Genomic DNA, 11,255 nt, shown 5'->3' with positions numbered 1-11,255 from the left:
TCTTCTGTGACCTTTCTCTTCAGCTTCTTTTCTTTCTTCTTCTTTTTCTTCTTTCTTAACTCATCCAGAGATGGAAGAGTTCTTCCTTGAATCCAAGCAGGATCAACAGAAGTTTGAGTTTTAACACATGACTTCAGATAACATTTAACATATTTGTCTAGCTCTTCTTTGAACATGTGAGAGAAACTCACAACAGGAGTTCTTCTTATGAGAATATCTGGAAACACTTTTGAAGGAGTGGTCACCTTTTCAATCAGCTGCATCCTTTTTAGAGACTGAGCATTCAGAATACTCCCTCAAATAGCAGTCAAGTTCTGAAGTGATCCAACTGCTCTCAGATTATCTATCAAGCCACTCTCAATCAGAATATCTAAAATCATTCTTCCAAAAGGAATAGTATTCTTCTTGAGGTTGGGATACTTCTGACGTTCTTCATCTCTTGATTCTTCAATATTTGTCTTCAGATGTTGAAAAAGAATGTGTGGTAGATTGACTCTCATGCCTTTTTCAATGCAGAATAATATATACTTCTGATCCTGATTGACATAGGTAGCAGAATAATCTTATGGCACATGATCCCAGAATGATCTCAGTCCATACTCTGTAGGAAGGCTTCAAGTCAGTCGTGAAAGGAGAGGCAACACCAGAAGAAAACAACTCTCAATCAATTTTATCCCAATCAGTTCTTCCATGAAGAGCACCAGTGATTCCATCTATACCATCAAGGCCATACAATTTACTTATCAGCTTCTCAGTTACAATAACTTCATGCCCTAGCACAAAGGAGATGATGGCAGTTGAAGTAACCGTAGCATGTGTCCGGAATTCCTTAATTAATAAGGGATAAACTGGTCCAATCAACCTTTCAAAGAAATTTGACCATTCTTGTACTAGAATTGCAGTTTTGGTTTTGAAATCATGTGCCATAAGATTTTCAAAATCCACCATTGTTTCGCAGAGAACCTCCAGTTCATCATAAGGAATCGAAGAAGACTTCAAAGGAGTAATTGCAGATTTCTTTTGTTGAACTTGATGAGACGATGATGCCTTGCGTTAAACATTTGAAGATGAAACCATGGATTCACACTGAGATTAAGGTTTAGTAACTAGGGTTTATGTGAAACGAAAGAGATGAACAAATATAGACAACGAACAAAGAGAGAGAATGGAAAGATATGAAATGTTATGGAGATGAGTTTATATAGGCACGGATTTGAAATGAAATGCAATATGTTTCTAAATGAACAAGATTACAGATATTGAATCAGTTAGCATTTAATGATGAGTGACGTTAGGGTAAAATGTGATATTTGAAAGGATTTGCAAAGTTACCTAGGGCGACGTCTCATCAACTGCACGCATGCTTGTCCAATTAAAGTGAACACGTGTTCATCTTCTGGAATAGCTGGTGAAAGCTTTTTTGCTTTAAAAGAGATTCAGAATCAACTTAGACATATGAATCGTTAGCAATAACAAAATCAAAATATCTAGCTGATCAACAATCAGAACTTCTTATAAGAAAATAAAACTTGTCATTTCAAATCTAGTCCATATATCAGAACTTCTCATCCTTTCATTCTGGGCATAAATCCATACTGATATTCTTCAGAATGAAATTAAACCTATCTTCAGCAAGGGGTTTTGTAAAGATATCAGCCCATTGATGGTATGTATCAACAAAGTTTAAAGATATAACACCCTTCTGAACATAGTCCCTAATGAAATGATGTTTAATCTCAATATGTTTAGCTTTGGAATGTAAGATTGGATTCTTAGATAAACAAATAGCAGAAGTATTATCACAGAAGATAGGAATGTTACTCTCATATATCTGATAATCTTCTAGCTGACTCTTCATTCAGAGCATCTGTGTACTACATCCAGCAGCAGCAACATATTCTGCTTCTGTTGTAAAGAGGGCAATTGTAGCTTGCTTTTTGTTGTACCAGGAGATCAGGTGACTTCCAAGAAATTGACAACTTCCAGAAGTACTTTTCCTTTCAGCTCTATCTCCAGCGTAATCAGCATCACAAAATCCTACTAAGTTGTATTCTTCAGATCATCTGTAGACTAAACCAACATTAGTAGTACCGTTCAGATACCTCAGAATTCTCTTAACAGCTGTTAAGTGAGATTCTCTAGGATCTGATTGGAATCTTGCACACAGACAAACACTAAATAAAATATCAGGTCTAGAAGCATTAAGATATAGAAGAGATCCAATCATACCTCTGTAGAGCTTCTGATCTACCTTCTTACTTACCTCATCCTTATCTAGATCACACGTTGGATGCATAGGAGTTTTTGCTTCTTTGCTTTCTGAAAGATTAAACTTCTTCAGAAGTTCTTTCACATACTTGGTCTGATGAACATAAGTTCCTTCAGAAGTTTGATTGATCTGGATCCCAATGAAATACTTGAGTTCTCCCATCATGCTCATTTCAAACTCAGCCTGCATAGACTTAGCAAACTCCTTTCCAAGTGTAGCATTAGAGGTTCCAAAGATAATATCATCAACATATATTTGGCAAATTAAAATATCCTTTTTAAAGGTTTTACAAAAGAGAGTAGTATCCACTTTTCCTATAGTGAAACCATTATCCAGAAGGAAAGAACTTAATCTTTCATACCAAGCTCTAGGAGCTTGCTTCAGGCCATATAATGATTTCTTTAATTTGAAAACATGTTCTGGAGACTTAGAGTCTTCAAAACCAGGAGGTTGGTGGACATAAACTTCCTCATCTATATAATCATTTAAGAAGGCACTCTTAACATCCATCTGATACAGAGTGATGTTTTGTTGAGTGGCAAAAGAAATTAATAAGCGGGTAGATTCTAACCTCGCCACTGGTGCAAAGGTTTCAGTATAGTCAATACCTTCTTGCTGACTATAGCCCTGAGCAACCAGTCTGGCTTTGTTTCTTACAATTTCTCCTTTTTCGCTTAGCTTGTTTCTGAAGACCCACTTAGTTCCAATGATGTTAAATCCTTTTGGTCTTGGAACAAGATCCCAAACATCATTCCTTGTAAACTGATTTAGTTCTTCTTGCATGGCAATTATCCAGTCAGCATCCTACAGAGCCTGATCAACAGAAGTTGGCTCAATAAGAAATACTAAACCAAATTGACATTCTGCATTGTTCTTAAGGATTGCTCTTGTTCTAATAGGATCTTCTTTCTTCCCAATGATAACATCTTCTGAGTGAGCAGAGTTGAGTCTAGAAGATCTTCTGATAGTTGGCTCTTCAGAAATTCTAAGATTCTCTAATGAAGCAGCCAGTTGATCTTCTGATACTTTGCTTCTGGGTTCTTCAGCGTCTGAATTAGCGATTTCTATATCTGCAAATTCTCAAACTGCTTTGGCTTTTCAAGACCAAGCTTATCATCAAATCTGATATTGATTGATTCTTCAACAATCAATGTTTCAGTATTGTATACTTTGTAGCCTTTAGAGCGTTCAGAATATCCAAGAAGGAAACACTTCTATGCCTTAGAATCAAACTTATGCAGATGATCTTTAGTGTTCAGAATATAACATATACATCCAAATGGATGAAAATAAGAAATGTTGGGCTTTCTGTTCTTCCACAATTCATAAGGAGTCTTATTAAGAATAGGTCTTTTAGAGATTCTATTCTGAATATAACATGCAATGTTAATTGCTTCTTCCCAGAAATGCTTAGCCACATTGGTTTCATTGATCATGGTTCTGGCCATTTCTTGTAGAGTCCTATTCTTTCGCTCTATAACTCCATTTTGCTGTGGAGTTCTAGGGCAGGAGAAATCATGGGCAATACCATTCTCTTTGAAATAAATCTCAAAGAATCTGTTCTCAAATTCGCCACCATGATCACTTCTGACCTTTATGATTTTACACTCTTTCTCAGATTGAATCTGAGTGCAGAAGTCAAAGAACACTGTATGAGACTCATCCTTGTGTTTCAATAACTTTACCCACGTCCATCTGCTATAATCATCTACGATGACTAATCCATATTTCTTCCCTCTAACAGATGCTGTTTTGACTGGGCCAAACAGATCAATGTGCAGAAGTTCTAGCAGCCTAGAGGTAGAGACAACATTCTTAGACTTGAATGCAGGTTTGGAAAACTTCCCTTTCTGACATGCTTCGCAAAGAGCATCTGATTTATATTTCACATTAGGGAGTCCTCTGACCAGATTAAGTTTGTTAATTTGAGAAATCTTTCTCAAACTAGCATGACCCAATCTTCTGTGCCAGACCCATTGCTCTTCACTAACAGACATAAGATAAGTTACCTTCTGATTCTTAAGATCTTGAAGATCAATCTTGTAAATGTTGTTCTTTCTCTTCAGAATCTGAGTCTGATGTAGATTCTGATTCATCATCAACAGTGGCCATGAGCGCAATGTTTGCCTGCTCATCTTTAGAGTCTGATTCTGATTCTGATGAATCTGAATCGTCCCAAGTTGCCATAAGGCCTTTCTTCTTTTAAAACTTCTTCTTGGGCTTTTCCCTCTGAAGCTTTGGACACTCACTCTTGTAATGACCTGGTTCCTTGCATTCAAAGCACGTGACCTTCTTTTTGTCAGATCTTCTGAGTCTAGTAGATTCTCCTCTTTCAGGATTTTTGGAACTTCTGAAGTTCTTGAACTTCCTTTGTTTACTCTTCCAGAGTTGGTTTACCCTTCTGGAGATCATGGACAGTTCATCTTCTTCTTCTTCTTCTTCTGATTCTGACTCTTCAGAATCTTCTTCTTTAGCCTGAAAAGCGTTAGTGCATTTTTTATTATTAGATTTTAATGCAATAGACTTACCTTTCTTCTGAGGTTCATTAGCATCCAGCTCTATTTCATGACTCCTCAAGGCGCTGATCAGCTCTTCCAAAGAGACTTCATTCAGATTCTTTGCAATCTTGAATGCAGTCACCATTGGGCCCCATCTTCTGGGCAAGCTTCTGATGATCTTCTTGACATGATCAGCCTTTGTATATCCCTTGTCAAGCACTCTTAATCCAGCAGTTAGAGTTTGAAATCTTGAGAACATTGCTTCAATGTTTTCATCATCCTCCATCTTGAAGGCTTCATACTTCTGGATTAATGCAAGAGCTTTTGTCTCCTTAACTTGGGCATTTCCTTCGTGAGTCATCTTTAAGGATTCAAAGATGTCATGGGCAGTTTCTCTGTTTGATATCTTCTCATATTCAGTATGAGAAATAGCATTCAGCAGAATAGTCCTTGACTTGTGATGATTTTTGAATTGTTTCTTTTGATCATCACTCATTTCTTGTCTTGACATCTTTACTCCTCTAGCATTTACAAGATGTCTGTAAGCATCCACAAGTAGATCCCATAAGTCACCATCTAGACCAAGAAAGTAACTTTCCAATCTATCTTTCTAGTATTCAAAGTTATCACCATCAAATACTGGTGATCTAGAATATCCATTTCCATTATTGTTTTGATCATTAGAAACAGGTATAGCAGTTGATGCAGTTGCTGATGGATCAACCATATTGACTTAGTGTTTTTCTCTTCCTGAATCTTTTTCTAACACGGTTAAGTGCTTGCACCTAGAACCGGCGCTCTGATGTCAATTAAAGGATAGAAAAACACTTAGAAAGGGGGGTTTGAATAAGTGTGACTTTAAAAACTCTTAAGATAAAAACAATGAACACAATTATTTTTATCCTGGTTCGTTGTTAACGAAACTACTCCAGTCCACCCCCTTAGAGTGATTTACCTCAACTGAGGATTTAATCCACTAATCATTCTTGATTACAATGGTTTTCCACTTAGATACCCTCTAAGTCTTCTAGAGTATACTGATCACAACTTGATCACTCTAGGAAATTGTAACACCCCATATTTTTTAATTTTAATTTAATCGGAAATTAAATTATTATTTAGAATTATTTGGTATTTTGTTGAATTATTGGAGAATTATGGATTAAGGGCCATTGGGCTGGAATGGTGAGATTAGTAGTATGGGGGTGCTAAGTGAGTAAGCCCGTTACTAATTATTTTATGTTTTTATAAAATAAAGGAAATAAGGAAAATTGGGAAAAAGGAAAAAGGAACGTGAAAAGCAGAGCAGAGGAGATGAGAGATTGGAAAGCTGATACGTGAAAGAGGAACAGAAGAGGAAGAGGGCTAATCAAGATCTTTGGCTAAGGTAAGGGGGGACTCTTCCGGTTAATATCTTTTATCGTATCATAGATAATAGGACTGATTTAGATGCATTGTCTGTGTCAATTAGTTATATGATGGATTGGGGTTTTGGGATGATTTTGAAGGGAATTGTATGATTTGATGAATTGTATGATTATATGATTGTTATGATGATTAAATGATCCTCTCTGTGTGTTATATTTGTGTTATAACATGTATGTGGCTGATATGATGGTAATTTAGGTTCATGACATAACTTGGTTTGGGTTTTGGGGATTTTGGGGTAAATCCCGTAATGCTGTCAATTGCGATGAAAGTTGTGACTTTTGCCAGTTCGCGCCGCGAAGGTAGGTGCGCGCCGCGAAGGCGTAGTGATTTTCTCGTTCCGCGCCGCGAACCTGTGTTTGTGCCGCCAAGGCGTGTTTTCTATTCGTTACGCGCTGCGGACTGGGAGTGGCGCCGCGTGCTGTAGCGATAGTTGCTTTCTTGAAAAATGTAAAGATGTGTAAATTTCAAACCGTAGGTCCGTTTTAGACACCGTTTTGGACGTTGTTCCTTAAATTGAATACTCTACCCTATGAAATAAATAAAACAACAATAACTTGATTTTATTTTGAAAAGTATTGTTTTTCTCCATACGTGGTTTATTCTTGTTTTGCATAATTGACGAGGTGCAATGATGTGTGTTGTTATAATGTGATTGCTCCTGCTTGTTATGCAAATGGATGTTGTTCATGGTAAATATGATTATCATGTGTTTTGATGAATGATGATGTAAATACTCTGTTGTTGTGGGGTTGATTTGTTGTACTTGGTACACGATTGTGAGAGGTGTTATTGTTGTTGCACTTTGTGGTGGTTTATGCGTACAAGCACATTAATGAATGATTTACTTGTTATGATGTTGTGGTTGTAATTGGTGTTTGTTATACATATATTGTTGGTGTAAAATATGTATTTTATTATGGTTGAGAAATAGCATAATTGTGGGTGGCTATTGATTATTGTGTTGGTTGATGATTATGACATTTGGATGGTTTATGTGGATGATGAGCATGTTATGGTTGATACATGCATTTCATAATCATTATGTGGCTGATCCTTGACGATGGTGGATCAGTGGTAGCTAATTCCCATTGTGTGGAATTAGTGAGTGGGTGTTGCCGTATCCTTGACGATGGTGGATCGGTGAGTTGGGTTATCCCAGATTTTGGTACCACATGCATATAGTTGCATTTGCATTAGGCTACTTATGTTATTATAACATGAATGTAAGATTGTCCAATGTTATAATATGTGATGATTGTATAATGGTTATGATTTCTTTGGATGAATTATGGTGTTGTCTCTTAGTAATGTATTCTATTTGTTGTTGTGTGTTGATGAGTACTTCCCGACAATTTGAATATAATGAAATTGGATGAATAATGTGACTATGATGTGTTATTGTTTATGACTCGATAACATTTGTTAATTGTGAATGAGACTCACCCTTACTGTTGATATTTTCAGATTGAGGATAGCGGCTTTGGCTCGGTGAGGATTAGCTCATGAGTCAGTTTGTTTAGTATAGCGTCGGTGTCATGCTCTGATATTGTAACACTGGGGGAATGCTAGCTTAGATTTGATGATGATACTCTATGTTGTTGTTATTGGAGTAATTTTGTGAGATATTGCATAGATGATGTTATGCTTATCTGTTGATTAATGTTCCGCTGTATAGAAACATGATTTTGTTAAATGGATGGTTTGCCCCTAAGTGAAGCATGAAAATTGATTTATGATAATTTGTTTTAAATTGAATTGTGGCACCCTTGTTTTCATGTTTTACTCTGAATTATTTTATTAATTTCCGCGGGGTTTAGAAGGGTGTTACAATAGTGGTATCAGAGCAGGTCGGTCCGTCCGGCCAATTGTCGAGTCAGTTGAGTTGCACGACGGTTGAATATTGTCGGCATATTATCCCTTGGTACGCGACATGTGAGTGAATCACTGTCGGTACTTTGTTGTGAAGTTGTGAAGTTGGTTTGAAACAAGTGGGGGAGAATTTTTGCTTCTCAGTTATGTTTCAGTTGTAAGATGATTGATTCAGTCGGCTGTTGTTGGCAACAGTGCAAGCATTGTTGGGGTTGTTGTTTTCCAAATTGAAGGTGACTTGGAATTAAGACTTGGCTGGTAATTAAGTTGGAGCATCTTGAAAGAGGATGATTATATGCAATTGATGATTATTTGGAGGAAGGGAAAATTAGAGAGTTGCAATGTGTCAGCTCTGCTAGAATGCTGCGAAGTTGTCAGTTGTGTAGCCTTACACCTCGGAAGAGATTCAGCTGCATGTTGCAAAGAGGATTGATGTTGTAATGTTTCAGAAATCGCACTTCGGCGATGGGATGTGTTGCTCAAGTCATAAGAATGTTTGGAAGTGAAGAGATATGATAAGGGGCTGTTTGGAATGTGATAGGGTTGAAGAGAATGAGTTTTGGAGAGAGATTTTCGTAAGAAAAACGCAGGAAAATTGCTGAATAGCTGCAGAACTTCGAAAATTCATAACTAGAGTTCTGGACATCCGATTTGAGTTCCGTTTGAAGCGTCGGAAAGCTAGCGAGATGAACTTTGTTATAAAAATGGTTGCAGAAGCTGTAACATAATTAATTGTGACAGGATGACGTTGGAAGGAGGCAAAGTTACAGTTACTCTTGTTCTTATAACTAGACTTGTTTATTGGTACTGCACGGGATGTCAGTGCCATTGTTGAATGGATTGAAGGAATAATTAGAAGGTTTGTTGAGAAGTAATTTTAAGAATTGAATTTACCAATTTAGGAGTTTTGGATATATCGTATAGAGTGTCGCTGCATGATGTCAGTGTTGCATTTTTCGGGCATTGATTGGAAAATTCATATCTTGAGTTCCGAGTGTCGGATTAACGTGCCGTTGGAACCTATGAAGAGGAGAGATTATGTTCTACATTATGGGAGAGTTATAAATACAGTAGAGGTGATCCTATGAGAAGATATTCTGAATTCAGTTAAGGAAGCGTGAAATTTGTTGAATAGGAATGCCTACTACCGTGATTATTCGAAACGAAGTTGAGTAAGACATGTTGTTGATGAATAGGTCGATGAGATATTCGGTAATAAAGATGATTTGAGTACCGATGGATTTTAGTGAGGATTGAATTAGTAGCAAAGATGGAATAAACTTTAGAACTCTTGGAATCGTATTTGTGGTGGCAAAGTAACGATAAGTATAAAAGAAGAATTGTAGGGAATTTCTAACATTTGTTGACGTGAGGAAGACTTTGTTGAGATTCCGAGTGGGATGATATTTGGGCGTGAAGGATGTAATAGAATTTGGATTAAAACCACGAGTTATGAATGTTGTCTTGGTCTTGCAGGTTAATTGTATTGTTTAAGATTCAAAGTGTTTTGTGATTATAAGAGTTGAAGTACCTCTTTGATCAGAAAGGGCTTAATATGAGGCAGTAGAGATGATTAGAGTATATTTTTTTGGATTAGGATTTTGGTTTGAATTACCATCCTAATGAGGAAAATGTTGTGCTATTGTGTTGCGTAAGAAGTCTTAAAAATGTCGGTGCTAATGATGAATGAGTTGGATTTAATTGGACAATTTAGAGACTTGAGTTAGTATGTGAAGGCACTCCTAATAGTGTTAGATTGAGTATGCTAGAAGATGACTAGTGGTATTCTTGACGAGATTAGAGGAGGTCAGAAAGATGATGTTGAGTTGATCGATAGGTTGACTTTGAACTACCAAAGTAAAGGCGGTGAATTCAGAATCGACGAAAACGATGTAATGAGGTTGAGTGATTGGATTTGTGTAACTGATGTTTTGAGCTTCAGAAGAATATTCTAGAAGAAGGACACCGTATTGAATTATTGAACTATGACGATGTTAATGAGTTTGGGTGCAAACTCGGAAAGGACACTATTATGTAGTAATGACAGCTTATGCTTAAATATGGTTGTCGGCTATCTATTGACAAATTGAGGACTTGATCACCCTTAATCTCTTGTTGATAGTAGACGGAATCATATAGATGGAATGAGCTTGTTTGTTGCCTTAATGGTATAAGATGTGATGGATATTAAACCGTGAGAGTAAGCACTCACTATGTTGTGGGAGCTTATGAAGAAGTGAATATGAAAGAGTGCAACATATTGGACGATGACTTAAGACGAGTAATCGGAGTCGCACAGCAAAAGTATGATGTGGAGTAGTGTGCAAGTACTATTCATGAGCAGTGAGGAATTAATATGTCGGAAGCCTACATAGAAGATATGTATTGATTTATATGTTGGATTTAGAATCTAGTGGAGGTAATGATGTCGTATCGAAGAATTAGGACTCTTTTGAATAATTTCCGGGATGAAGAACATGTTATTGTGGTTGTACGTAGTTAACGAGTATGTATTCGGCGAAATTAAAACGAAGGATTGATAATATATGATGCTGTAATAATTTTGTGCTGTTATTGAGGTGATATTGTAAATTCCATATATAATGAGGAATTACACTCTATGAAGGACAGAGTTGATTAGATTCTTAGTAGAGAGCGTGACTTAGTTGAGCTATTTTGTAAGTGATGGTATATTGAGGCTGATGAGCGTGATTATAATTACTTGTGTGCACTCGTTCCGATGGCCGGAATGTTTAATAGATGTAAAAACTCAGGAATTCGTTTTTGAGTGCGAGTAAGTATTACTGAGTGGTAAATTGGTACCATGAATGATGAAGAATGATTCTTGAACGAATAAGTAAAGAGAGTCAAGATCGGGTAAAGCTCAGAAGTCTAATTGGTATAGATGATTGTGATGAGTAGTCAGAGTAGTGTGGAAAAAACGGAATGTAAAGTGTTGGATAATCGATGGCTTGACTTAAGAGGAGTCAGATAATTGGAATTCAATGGTATAGGAATATGAGTATTGAGTTCTTGAAGGAAGCGGTTGGTGAAAAGTGTAAGTATTATTTTATCGCTCAGATGGAAGAGTATGTCTAAGGTTGGTATGTTTGGTAGATGGTATGCATTACTGCAGTGTTGATCAGTGTGATCATACTATAGATTGTGTAATTGTATTACTCGGTTGT

Source organism: Vicia villosa, unplaced genomic scaffold, assembly GCF_029867415.1.
Source record: "Vicia villosa cultivar HV-30 ecotype Madison, WI unplaced genomic scaffold, Vvil1.0 ctg.000283F_1_1, whole genome shotgun sequence".
Classification (NCBI taxonomy): domain Eukaryota; kingdom Viridiplantae; phylum Streptophyta; class Magnoliopsida; order Fabales; family Fabaceae; genus Vicia; species Vicia villosa.
Note: the sequence above shows the minus strand (reverse complement) of the source record.